Genomic DNA, 14131 nt, shown 5'->3' with positions numbered 1-14131 from the left:
AAATGTTTGCGGTTTGGATCGGTTTGGATGTTTCTAAAACAATCTGATCCAATCCAATTAAGTGCGGCTTGATTCGGTTTATATTTGTGCAATTTTTGGATTCTAATTTTTCAAAATAATTTTTAATATTTTTTTTTCTTAAAAAACAACAACATATGTATAACAAAAGCAAAGAGAATATATATTTTAACAAATGCAAGCTTGTTAAGCTTACAAAGAGAATATATATTTTAACAAATCAAGAAATTTCTCGTAAGTGAGTCACCCATAAAAGTAAATCGACACATTTTTTAAGTTTTGTCCGACAATTTTCTCTCTACCTCATAAATGAGGAAATACCAAAAGAATATACTATCCTTCTTTGCTATTATCATTTATTGCACCATTTTTTTCATTGGCATCGATGACTAGAATCTGGAGCAAAATTGTAACGTGCGTGACGAGGAAATCTGAATCTATATCTGTATATGGGTTTTGTGAGATTTTGTGGGGCTTTTGATGGGTTTATTTCAAGATTGTAAATTCAATATTCCATTTCATCGGTTCGGTTCCGGATTTCTAAACCGAATTCGATCCAAACCGAACCGAACCGATCGGTTTTTAAAAAAAAACCAAACACACTAAATTGGTTTTGGTTTTTTTCGGTTATCGGTTTTCGATTATTTTTTGGATCGGATTGGATCTGAACACCCCTAATGGACATGCATAGAAAAGAAACTAGACCTGTGTAGAGATTCAAAGAAATTGATGTGTTATTGATAGTTAAAGATAAAATTGTCATGAATAATTAAAATCGTGTTTTGCATGATATTATTTGTGATGATTCATACACTTATAATATACTTACATTGTTGGCATATATTGTTAATAATTAACCTTAAAGTGTTTCTTGAAAAATATGAAGAATATATTCTCAGTATTGAGTTTAAATTTTTCGTCCAGATTGTGTTGATTAATAATACCCTAACTCAGCAACCCACAAAACCCATCTACTACAAAATCTATTCTCCACATCATACATCTGATTGCGGGTCCGAACCCCCACAAATGTTCCATCATACCGTGCCGCACATCTCGAACAACAAAACCTTCATCTCCCAGTTGGCAGCAATTCTCCAACAATTCCTGCCTCCTTTTCCGAGACATATTGTATTTATCTCCTTAAAAAGGCCCTAAATTCCCATGCAAATCTGCCAACAGATCAAAAGAGATTAGGATATCCCCAGGTCCTCTTCCAGTCTCTGTTAATAATGCCCACCTCCTCGTCATATCGATCAAGCCCAACATGCTCTGTTTCACCAAATCCACTCACATTTCCTTCCTTTTCGAGACTATACAGATCTCCATCTTCTTTGCATGTGTGTGGTTGATCCCACAATTGGATAAAATTTATGTAGCAACAATCTTTGCATGTTGTATCAACTCATGGATGGATAAGTACGTGAATATGTAGCAACAATCCTTGCATGTTGTATCAACTCATTTTTTATGGTTTTTTTTTTCTTCATAAGTTTAAAGAAAAGAACGAAAAAAATAAAATAAGTTTTTATTGGTTGTTTTATGTATAAATAGCTGAGCTTGTAAGCCTTTCCGAAACCACATAGCATAAGAGCAAAATACTTACATTACAAGCGAAAATGACGCTGCCAAGGTTTGTCGTGCTCAGATCCGTGGCTGCCAAAGCATACCTTAGCTTCAAGAAAGAGAATGATCTGTACGGCGGGTACGCCGAGTTCTCGGAACCTATGGTTGTTAGTCCGGATGCGAAATTCGAAGTGGATTCAGCTAAAGGTGGACTGGTGCACATAAGGAGCTGTGCCACCAACAATTACTTGGAGCGAACCCAAGACGATTCCGTCTCGGGGAAGCCGGACGAGAAGTACTGGATTACTGTAACTGCGGACAGGAAGGAAGAAGACCAATCCAAGGAGTGGTGCACGTTGTTCAAGCCCGTGGAGGAAGACGCGGTTAATAAAACGTACCGATTTGTTCATGTTCAATCAGGATGCTACTTATGCCTACGCCTGAACCCTTCTTCGGATGTTAGTGCAGGAGTGTTGGCCAACAGCACTACAGTTGACGCTGATGGCAATGATATCTTCAGAGTTATTGATTGGGACTCATTGGTGATCCTGCCTAAGTTCGTGGCCTTTAAAGGAAACAATGATCAGTACCTGCGCCTTATTGAGATCGGTCACCCGTATTTACAGTTTTCAGGTGAGGATATTGGTGATACATCTGCTGCAATGGAGGTTTCCTATACTTCGAATGGAACCATCCTCATCAAGCCGATTAATTCGAAAAAATACTGGAGGCGTAGCCCGAACTGGATTTGGGTCGATTCCGATGACACTGTCGGTAACGATAAGGACACTCTGTTTCGTCCCTTCAAAGTTGATAGCAAGACAATTTCTCTTCTCAACTTGGGCAACAATATGTTCTGCAAGCGCCTCACAACCGAGGGAAAGACGAACTGTCTTAATGCAGCCATCCCATCTGCTACCAAAGAGTCCTACCTCAAGGTGGAAGAGCCTGTCTTGTCGAGGAAGATCGAAAATCTCACGTGCCTGACAGAGAATTCTCGGATTTACGATGAAACTGTCCAACTCGTGTAACCATTCAAAACAATCCAACACGCTGGACGTGAAGCTTCAGATACAGACACCAAGACTAGTACTTGGGAAGGTCATGTTTCCCTAAGTCTTGAAGCAAAAGCCTCCTTCGATTTCGGCATTCCGATCATCGCCGAAGGGAACATTGAAATAACAGCTAGTGCTGAATCGGGATTCGAATGGGGAGAGATGAAGACGACGACCACCGCCTTGGAAGTGACACACCAAGTGACGGTGCCTCCGATGACGAAGGTGACGGTGTATATGGTGATGACCAGAGGCAAGTGCGATGTGCCCTTCACGTACACTCAAAAGAACACTCTTTACAATGGGAAAGTTGTCACAACAGAGGTCAAAGGTACCACTTACAAAGGTTCTAATTACTACAACACAGACTTCAATGTCAAACAAGAACCACTTACCTTTTGAACCGAGGAACAAGAGAGGAACTTCAAGGCTCGTGTTTGCCTGCGTACTTATTAAGTTAAACTAAATAAATTTATGTTTCCTCAGTGGACGCATTGTGTGCTAATGAGCTTTTAGGTTTGTCATTTGTGTGTGTTGCGTACTTATTAAAATAAATAAATTCATGTTTCCTTCATATGGAAGCACGGTTTGTTATCTTATTATTACTTTTTAAGGGAAAAGATAGTTTTATAACTTATCCCGAATAATTATTTAAGTGGTCTTAGTAATAAAAAAATATTGATTTCTTTAGAGGTTTTGAATTTGAGTAACGATGTCTATAGAGTGTGTTTCAATATATTAAAAAAATCTAAACAGATGTTACTTTATAATCACTTAGATATTCAAAAACAAAATTTATGCGTTAGAAACATACCAAAATCCAGCAATCTGAGAGGAGGCTTAACCTATACACACTATCTTAGTATCTTTTAAACTCATTAGATAAAATCATGAGACATATCGCTCTAATTCAATTTAGTCGAAAACCAAATTAAATATGTCACATTAATTTATCAGAATTTAACTAAAAACAAATTAAAATTGAAGCAGATAATTACACATTCAAACAATTATCAAACATCCAATTAAAGACAAATTTGCTAAATAATTTTTTAAGCAGATAATTACACATTTAAACAATTATCGAACATACAATTAAAGACAAATTTGTTAACTAAACCAATTAGGAGGGTATCATGACCCAAAAATTTAACTAAAATTTATTTATTTTTGGGTTATGACATAGGGTTTTATGGTATTTTAAATCATAAAATGGGTCAAAATTACACTTTTATAATGTTGGGTATGTAAGTTTTGAAACTTGCAAGGGAATTTTGAAACTTGCATAAGCGACCTCCCGCAACCAAAACCCTCTAACCCCTTATCATGGAACACAATCGATCGTCGTGAATCAGCGTTTGAGTGTTTGTTGAAAACTCGTAGGCTACTGTTGATTTCTTCAATTTTCGGTCAAACCCGACATCGTTCCACTACACCGTCTCCAGCACTGGACTTCCTATCATCGTGCGCTCAAAACCCAGCTGGTGGAAAGCTCCATCGTCGCTACGTTACCGTTCATTGAGGGTAAGTTCTCGGTTTCTTTTTCGTTTGGTTTTTCGTTTGATTTGGTTAATTTTTGGGTTGATTGAGATGTTATTTTTTTATGTTGGGAGTTGTTGGAGTGATCGACTGTCGTCCTTGACCCCATCACTGCCGTCGCGTGCGCGTGGGGCACCTCTCCGTTCATGGAACACCCTAGAACTCGAACGGGTTAAGTCAACTCAAACTGAACCGAGTCAATCCGAACCGACCTGAGTCAACCCGAACCGATCTGACCCGTTAACTTTAACCCAAATTGTTTACTTTGACCTGATTGTTGACCAAACATGTTGACTTTGACTTTGACCAAGTTTAACTGTTGATTTTGACCTAAAAAGTCAAAATTTCTGAAAAGTCATATTTTATGTTTTTCGACATCCGAAGTCTATTTCATTAAATTCAAACTCGGTAAGCTATTTATCACTGATTTACCTTTCTATCCGATCCGATTTTTACATTTAAGTTCAGTTTCTAATGCAATTTGTTTTGCTATGTACCTAAGATACTATAGGAAGTCGAATTCAAGTTCAAGAGCGATTTAATGGTTTTAAATGGTTTACCGTTGTGGATCAGAAATTGAGCTAATACATTACTACATTTTGCATGCTTTATGGAACATGTTGGTATTGGTTAATGCATGGATGAATATATTTTGTCACATGTATGTAGTCAATCGTCTTTACACTCGAACTGAATATAGTAAAAAGTATGTAAACTGAATAAGACTTGGATGACTCTGTCAGAAATTAAAAGTCTGGTAATAAATAATTTCAAGTTTAGTGATTAATCAGTGCAGCGATTAACCACATAAACCTTAAATTTTGTTTATTCCCTTTAAAGTTGTAATACCGAAAATACTCGGATAAGAAATTATGAAATTTCCCCTGAGATGTAAAAATGACATGGAATTTCTCTTGTTAGTGGATTTGAGATGAGAATTCATTTTTGACCTGATAAAATTACTGATTCACCTGTTAATTTTATGATTTGTTAGGAAAATCATTGATAATCAGTTCACAACCACCGTAAAGGCTCAAGACGTAGAATTATCGATTTCTGAGGAAGTACTTAAATACTAACACCATGGAAGTACTCTTTATATCTGAATTGTTCGAAATGATTTATGGATCATATAATATATTGTTTACTGTATGAACCGATTTATTGGGATTCTATTTGGGTAGAATTCTGGAGTATAGAGGTTTAGCTTTGATCAAGCTGGTAAATCCTTACATACCTAAGGTGACACTTGGGTAGGCTTTGAGGCCTCAAGGTATTTCCTTAGGAAGGCTCTAAGGCCCCAATGTACTCCTTCGGGTAGGCTCTTAGGTCTTAGGACTCTTGGGTAGACTCTCGGGCATTAAGATACTCCCTTAGGTTGGCTCCTACGCCCAATAGTCTTAGGATAAGTCCTTATAGATGCAGTTCTGGGGAACTGCATTTCGCTGTTCGGTTGGAGGGTATTAGTGTGGTCTTAAAATATGTTTTAAATTGTTATTGTTTTAAAAGATCAATACACTTCCTCTGGTTTTGTTGGAACACACTAGACTCCTCCTCTCAGTCTCCTGAATCTGTTTCTATAACATTCCTTTCAGACTGTAAGTTTCTCGACTGTTACCTAAAAAAGTAATTAATGAATCTGAACTCACCGCTAGAACCTGATGATGTATGTATCGTTAAGAAAAATTATGTTTTACCTTATACCTGATGGCCCATTGCATTCATCTGGTAGTTCTGTATTACTGAGCTTCTCAAAGCTCACACTGTTACTTACCATTTCAGGTTAAAGAGTTTGATCCTATGCTTTATCGACATCAGTAAAGGAGTTCCACCGGCCTTGCTTGCGGAGTACGGTGTGTGTAATTAGGGGGCATGTAGGCTATATTATGTTTTTATATTCCAGTTTAAAACTTGTTTTATTATTGGATATTGTTGAATTCTATTTTTAATATATAAATGATTTTCTGAACTTGTATTTTATCTATAAATTATTTTACAATTTTAAATGGATAACAAAAATTTTAAATTTTTTAGTATTTTCAGTCTAGGTCGCTCCGGTGGCCCTAGTGTGATACTCTGGATATGATCGAATCAGCCGTATCGATCTGAGGGTGTTACACTAAAGGTTAAATCCTACTTCATATTTATAAAATCAAATATTTTGTCACTAATAAACCTAATTTCATAATACTTCTTGCCTAAAATAAGTATTTACTTATTAAATAAACTCAATTATAAAGTATTCACTCACTAAAATTATAATTAAATCCTATTAATTGTCAATTTGAATTTGAGATAATATATAACAATCATCCCCTTACAAAAATTTCATTCACACATTGGTCTTCGAGTCTTCAACAACTTCAATTCATACATAAGCCAAAAAAATGTTGAAGCATTGTCGCAAAATCTTCAACAACTTTAATTCTTACATAATATATGTTGAAGCGTTGTTGGATCAGTTGAGAATTAATCCCCCTACAATTGAAAATTCATTATAGCAAAATTTCTCTTGCATATCTTTAAAATTGCTAATAAAATTCATAATAACAAATTCTTTCAAATTTTAATAACCCTAAACCTTAACTTTAATATCATTTGTTAGGAATATGTAAGCAGAAAAATAATCAAAGAGATAACAACATAAAATAGATCACGAACAAGAATGTGAGACTTAATGTGGTTCAATCTTAGCTACCTCTATGGGCGAGAGAAACAAATAATCTATTATAAACGTAGAGATAACGAAAAGTGCAAATACATAATATCTCATGTATCTCATAATCATATGTATATATATCTTAAAATCTAATATATCTTAAAACAATCTCCTAACACCCTTATGAAATCATCTCTACAACATACCCCAAAAGTTTTATAGACTAAAAAATAATTATATCTCTTCAAAATAATTCTCGCATAATTCTAAAAATTAATACCTATTCCATATTTATAACGTCAAAATATTTTATTAACATATAAACTTCATCTATTTACTAATTATATCATCATCTAACACGTTGAAAAAATAATAACTTCATCTATAAAATTTGTTGACCTCCTGCAAAGCGAGAAACTTGACAGTGTTTATATGTCCTTTCATCACAATTGAAAAATCTTTATAAATTTCCATACATTTACTTATCACAATATAAAATTAGTATTACGGTCTAATAACACAATTTTATATTTCAAAAATATCATTATTATGATCGAAAAAATAACATATAAACTCTATAAAAAAAAAACAAAATATTCTTTATCTTACTTAAGCCGCTTAATGGTCCCTTCTTCCTAAATCTAAATCGTTAGTGAAAAAGAAACGAAAACAAGGCGCGGAAAACGTGCTTCTTTGGATTTTACAATCATTCCCAGTGTTGTATTAATTTTTTTATTAACAATTATTGACGATGATGAAACAATGAATATAAATTATATTAAACAAAGTCTTCATTTGAAGTTCTAAATAAATTAAAGCTAAGCATTGACGGTGCCGGCAATGTCACAACTTGGGTTTTTTAAATGTTTAAACTCAAGTCCAATTTACGAGTGTATAAGTCTCAGCTAAATTTTATTTAATTTAATTTTTAAAGTATTAAAATTATCAATAATTTTAATTATAATTATGTAGATATATTAATTTTAATCGTAAAAGTAAATTATTTTTTAATACTTCATTCTCGCGTTTAGATATTACAATTCTTTACGATGTTATATTTTTTTTCTATTAACAAATATTGATCCTAACGAAAACGATTAATACAAATGATAATATTAGATAAAGAAGTTTTCATTTGATAATATAAGAAAGACATATGCATGAAACATATGTTTAAATTAAAGCACATGTTTAGGTTTTGTAATATAATAAAGACAAAGAAAAGTAGGTATAGTTTTATACCTAATTAGCAATAAATTTTATAAATTTACGAGAGATCTGATTGAACGGTAGAAACTAAAGACAACCTTTTACTCTCTTTTCATTAAACTATGTTGAAATAATTTTGTAGTTCTCTAAAATTTTGAAAGTTACAAAATATCATTTAACTTATCAAACTATTACATGCATGTTATGAAGTACTAATAAATTTTAATAAGTTTAAGGGTCATTTTGTAATAGCTAATAAGTTTAATGTCCATCTTATAATAGATTGATAAAGCTTCCCTTGTAAAATGACTTGCACATGTACAGTGGGGGAGCCACATCATGTTGAGGATGGGCACATGCTCATCCTGAAACTTAAGTTTTCTTTAATTAGTTATTTATTTTACTGATAGTGTCTACTTTGAAATTTTATTTGTGTTCAACCCATTCAAAAATTTATGTCGTTAACATATATATGTCTATTTTCAAAAATATTTCTAGATCCACCACTGCAATATAAATGCTAATACAATTGATCCCAACTATGCTAATACAATTGATCCAACTAAAAGCCATTGTTGTTCGCAAGTCTCCCAATAAATACAAGTGCATGCAATGCACCATATGAGGTGACTTACCCTACATCAACATATTTACCAGCCTTTAATTCCAATTAGCTGTCCTTAATTATATTTCTAGTAGTGGACGGTGACGAAATGAATATGCCCTTCAAGCTTTTATTTAATCAGGCATCATTAATTAATTAATTTTAAAATAATATTACTGTATGATCTTCCTTTCCATGTTTCGTCTTGCTTCCAACAGGACAAACCACGTGTTTCACGAGAGGCAAAAGAGAGCATCCATGTTTCAGCTATAAATACCTTAGCTACCCTGGGATTTTCCAAAGCATAAACACAACAAGTGAAGAAAGAGAGAGTGAAAATGGCATCCGCATCGAGATTGACATTGCCGAGGTTTGTGGCACTTAAAGGAGATAACGATCAGTATCTGAGTCAGCCCACTTAACGGCTGACCCTATCTGCGGTTTGTAGCTTCTGGACTCGGTGATCGGTTGGAGATAACGATCAGTATCTGAGTCTTAGCCCACTTAACGGCCGACCCTATCTGCGGTTTGTAGCTGCTGGACTCGGTGATCGGTTGGAGATAACGATCAGTATCTGAGTCTTAGCCCACTGAACGCCTCTTCAAAGTTGACACCCAATCCATAGCTCTTCTAAGCTCGGCCAACAATCTATTTTGTACCCGATATTCACTGGCTCCGGGATTGCCAGACGTCCTTAATGCAAACGTGAATTTTACTAACTATTGGGCTCGGCTAAGGGTGGAAGAGCCTGTCACGAAGAGGGAGATTTCCAATACAACCTCGATAAATCTAGGGTCTACGACAATGAAACTGTTGTTTTGGTAGAGAAATCTGCTATCAACACTGACCAAAATTCAAGCACTACCGTAGACTTGAGGCTCAGCTATGAAGATGTCAAGTCTACTGTATGGAAAACTAAACTTTCCCTAAAGTTGGAAGCAAAAGGCAGTTTTGACGTCGACAGCATGCCGACCATTGGTGATGGTGAGAAGGTCGAAATAATCGAACTAGAGCAACGACAGAATGAGTTGGATGAGACCAAAATAACAACCGAAATAAAGGAAGTTGTACACAGAGTTGTTGTGCCTCCGATGACTAAGGTGGTGCTGAGCTTGATTGCAGCAAAGGGTAAGGGTGATGTTCCCTTCACCTTCACACAAAGTGACACTCTTAACGTCGGAGACACTTACATAACTGAAGTGGAAGATGACACTTACACTGTTTCTAATTACTAAAACCTCCAATTTCAGACCAGAGAAGGGCCGATTGACGCCTGATGTCTCTGGGACATAACGTAATCAGACTATCTGTTTGTGTGCATCTACCAAATAAAATAAATTAGTGTTCCCTCATGGAACCTAATGTGTGTTTTCCTTTTATGTATTAATAAATCTCATATTATGTACTTTTATTATGGGATTACCCCCAAAAAGTACTTTTATTATGAGAATAAATAAAAAATTTATGTTTGTTAGGTAACCAACTTTTTTTTTCCTTTTGCATCTTTCCTTTATAGGTTCTTTGTTCTATAATAAAACAGTAAACACTAATCAACATGAACTTTAATTCACTGTCATTAATTTTAGATTGATCTACCGATTTGATTGAGAATTTTATAATCAAATGTGAACTCAAAGCCTTCTTTAAAAATTTTAACGTTTTATCTCACTCGAGGAATAAATACATGTCTACTAAAATCATCAAAGTAAATGATCCTATTATTTGGAAAGAAAGAATGGACCTTGAGTCAACCCAAAACAATGATAATTTGGATGTGGGTTATGGAGTATAGATTAATTTCTACCCAGCTCCTTAGCTTGCTATTTGGACATGGAATTCATTGGAACATAGTTTGGTATCTCTTAACATTTCATAAACATATGATAATATAATCAAACAAAGTTAAAGCATTTAAGTTCATTTCATTTTGTTTAACCCGATGACCTATTAACAGTTTACGGATATTCAAATCTCAGTTATTATCAAGTATTGACACAATATAAATATAATAAACATCCTTTCTTCTCGTCGGAAAACAGTCGTAATAATAATCTCTCTCCTCGTCAAGACCAAATTTATAACATATGTATAAAAAAGTTATAAAGTTTCGTTGAGATATAAAAAATTTGACATATCTCGTTATCGAACTGACATGTATCTACTTGACAATATTGAATGAAGCATTTAGCTCATTAACACTTATTAAACATGGCAAATCACACGCTTTCACTAAGAAAACATTTTTCACATATCCATTCACACAAGCTAACATGTTCAGGCATTGCAAAATACTCACTAGAATCAAAATTCACAATTTAATATTTTAAGCATTTAGTCTACACAATCAATAGCTCTGTTGTACGTTCCTTAAAGAATTTGGACAAGGTTTTATCATTTGCTGCTCCAAGGATCTTTCAAGTAAAAATTAAATAAAATATATTCATCTGGAATGCATATTCGTATTCAACACTCGTAAAACAAATATACAGGAAGAAAACAATCATCCAATACTGATCAAAGCCGCTGTGGATAAATAGCATATATAAGTCATCACTGTCGCATATATTCCGGGTTGAATGCAATCGCCTCCCGATATATTAGCTCCTTCATCTGTTCCTCAGTCAATTCATGTTGCTTGAAATCGAAGTTAAACTGGGTCATGCAGACCGGCTCATCACTTAAGTCATGCAGTGAGCTTAGGTAGGGATGAACAAGTGCATCCTCAACTGCATCATATATGTAGGAAGGAAAAGAAAATTAGACTAAACATGACAGTTTTGCATACATTGCCAAACTTTTGATAGAGAATTGAGAAGTCTAACACATTAAGCAAAGAGCTAGCTAATCTTTTGCAACAAACTCACCGGTAACCCGCAGTCTGGGATCAAATGTAAACATCTTTTCAACAGGATCAATAGCTAAAGGGTGGACGGTCGGAAACTTTTCGGTGAAAGATTGTCGGAGATAAAGAGGAAGTTGCTTGATGTATCTCCTAGCATTTTCATTCAGACACCCCAACTCAGACTCCGATGGGGTTCCAATCAGCTGCAAGGCGAGTTCTACCCTACTTAGCAACTTGTTTGTTTGGATCTCAGATAATATTATACCGGTTGGAGGACAAGACGAACTTACCTCTATAAGCAATCGGAGCTGATGCACATGATCTCTTCCTGGAAATAATGGCCTCCGATCCATCAATTCTATAAAAATGCAACCCATTGACCAAACATCAATGGCTGCAGTACAATCTGAAGAGTTTAGCAGCAGTTTCAGAAGCACGATACCATCTTGTAACAATATATTCCGTCATGAAATCACTTTCGGAGTTGACACGAGCCAGTCCGAAATCACTTATTTTCAAGTCACAATTTGCATTCAGCAGAAGGTTGCTAGGTTTTAAGTCCCCGTGCAGAACATTTGCAGAATGTATGTACTTCAGCCCGCGTAAGATTTGATAGAGGAAATACTGCACAATACAAAAAAAAACATCAGGCTCATATGCAATCAAAATGTTAACATTTCAACCTGACAATGCTCTTCTGATAAAGCTTGATTCGAACAGATTATCTGATGCAGGTCGGTGTCCATCAGCCATATGCAATATAAACATCATTAAACCATTCTCTCTTGGGTGGAGCGATTATATCCTTGATTGCAATTACCTGCAATGAAAGATGCAAAATGGTTCAGATGAGTTTTAAGCAAAAACCAATAGCTAGCACAAATATGATGACAGAGTTCATCAACCTAATCGAACAATCTAATTTCGACTGGACAAGACTTATATAAATGCTAGTTATATCCAATAATCAGATCAATGCAACCACTGCAACATCGAACATCAATGTTTTACATCAGATGCTATTTGTATATGATATAACACAGATTCAGTACATTACTAAAGCACCTATAGCTGCCATAGATTCAATACCTCAAAATGGAAATGGAAATGGAAATGGGTGATCATCCATGAAATATAAGGGGGGGAAACTTTAGAAAAAACTGAATGCTCCCAGATAAACAACTAACTGACGTTTTCATGGTCCATGTGACGAAGCAACTTGATCTCACGAAGTGTTCTCTTTGCATCAATTCTGTTATCAAATGCATTGGCTATCTTCTTCAATGCCACTTGTTCATTCGTATCGGAATTCAATGCAGAACTATCCCAAAACAAATGATTAACTAACAAAAACCAATCAAATAACTGACTGAAATTTAGCAACAATAATAATGATAACCAGAAAAAAAAGAGTTTACCATACGATGCCATAGGCTCCTTTACCGATAGGCATAATAGGAGGTTTATATTTAGCAGTGACCTCAAAAATGTTGCCGAATATATTGTTCTGATAAAACCTCCCGCCGTGGCTAAGAATTGCAGGAACATTCTCCAATCCGAATGCCATTTGCTGCTGCTGTTGGTGGTTTGGCATGTCGGTGTCCGGTGGCTGAGGTGGCCCACCGCCTTCCATCATTCGCTAAACAAGACAGAAGAAAGAAAAAAACAAATTGCAGGGTGGGTGGAAAGGTTTGGAAGAATGCGTAGTATTTTGTTGTTCAATGGATATGTTTTATTTTTGGGGAGTTTGCATGCTGTCCCCTGTAGGCCTGTAAATGAACTGAACGTTCAGTGAATCGTTCGTGAACCGTGCGGCAGAAAGTTCGTTTATGTGCGTTTATTTATTAAATGAACGAACATGAACAAGATTTTGTGTTCGTTTAATTAAATGAACGAACATGAACATAGGTCTCGTTCGTTCATTTACGTTCGTGAATGTTCAGTTATGTTCGTTCAGTTATGTTCGTTTATGTTTGTTCAGTTATGTTCGTTTATGTTTGTTCAGTTATGTTCGTTTATGTTCATTCATTTATGTTTAAGTCAATCTTCTTAAATCAATTTTGGTGACTAATTTATAAGTATCTTAAAAATATTAATTAATCTGATATTCTGATGGCCAACTCCATAATTAACCCAATTTTATTTGGAAAATCCAATAATACTAACATGGTTTAGTTCTTTTCGAACGATCCATAAGCTGCATACCCAGCACCGTCAACATCCACTGCGTCGGAACCCTATTTGACTGCGCCACCAACTGGTTATCCAATGAGCAAAGAGGAGTCCCAGAAACCGGTTGCTTTCGAAACCAAGTCCAAAGGTGATGGATTCTGGAAGGGATGTTAAGTATTAATCACCGTTTCTTCTACTCAAATAATCTTCTTTTCTTTCATATATAATGGAGTATTCGAATTTACAAGTAAATAGTGATCATCCAGCAACTCAAGTCAGCTTACTTTGAACTCAAGAATCCAATAATCGAGCTCTTAATTGTTTTTTGAGTTCGAGCCTTTTCGAGTTCGAGTCGAGTTTCAATATTATATTTCGATTTCGAGTCGAGCTTGATAATTTTAAGCTCGCGAGTTTTCGAGTCGAGTCAAGCTGACTTTGAAAGTTTTCGAATTCGAGTCGAGCTCATC

The 14131-nt window shown here is 35.2% G+C and overlaps 1 pseudogene; it reads right to left on the bottom strand.

The window, feature by feature from the left end:
* Window positions 1–11169: 11169 nt before the first annotated feature.
* Window positions 11170–13125, bottom strand: LOC120128226 (annotated as a pseudogene).
* Window positions 13126–14131: the final 1006 nt, after the last annotated feature.

The sequence above is a fragment of the Hibiscus syriacus genome, unplaced genomic scaffold, assembly GCF_006381635.1.
Source record: "Hibiscus syriacus cultivar Baekdansim isolate YM2019G1 unplaced genomic scaffold, ASM638163v2 tig00110478_pilon, whole genome shotgun sequence".
Taxonomy (NCBI): domain Eukaryota; kingdom Viridiplantae; phylum Streptophyta; class Magnoliopsida; order Malvales; family Malvaceae; genus Hibiscus; species Hibiscus syriacus.
The sequence above is the reverse complement of the archived record's forward strand: the minus strand, read 5'-3'. Positions and strand labels throughout refer to the sequence as shown.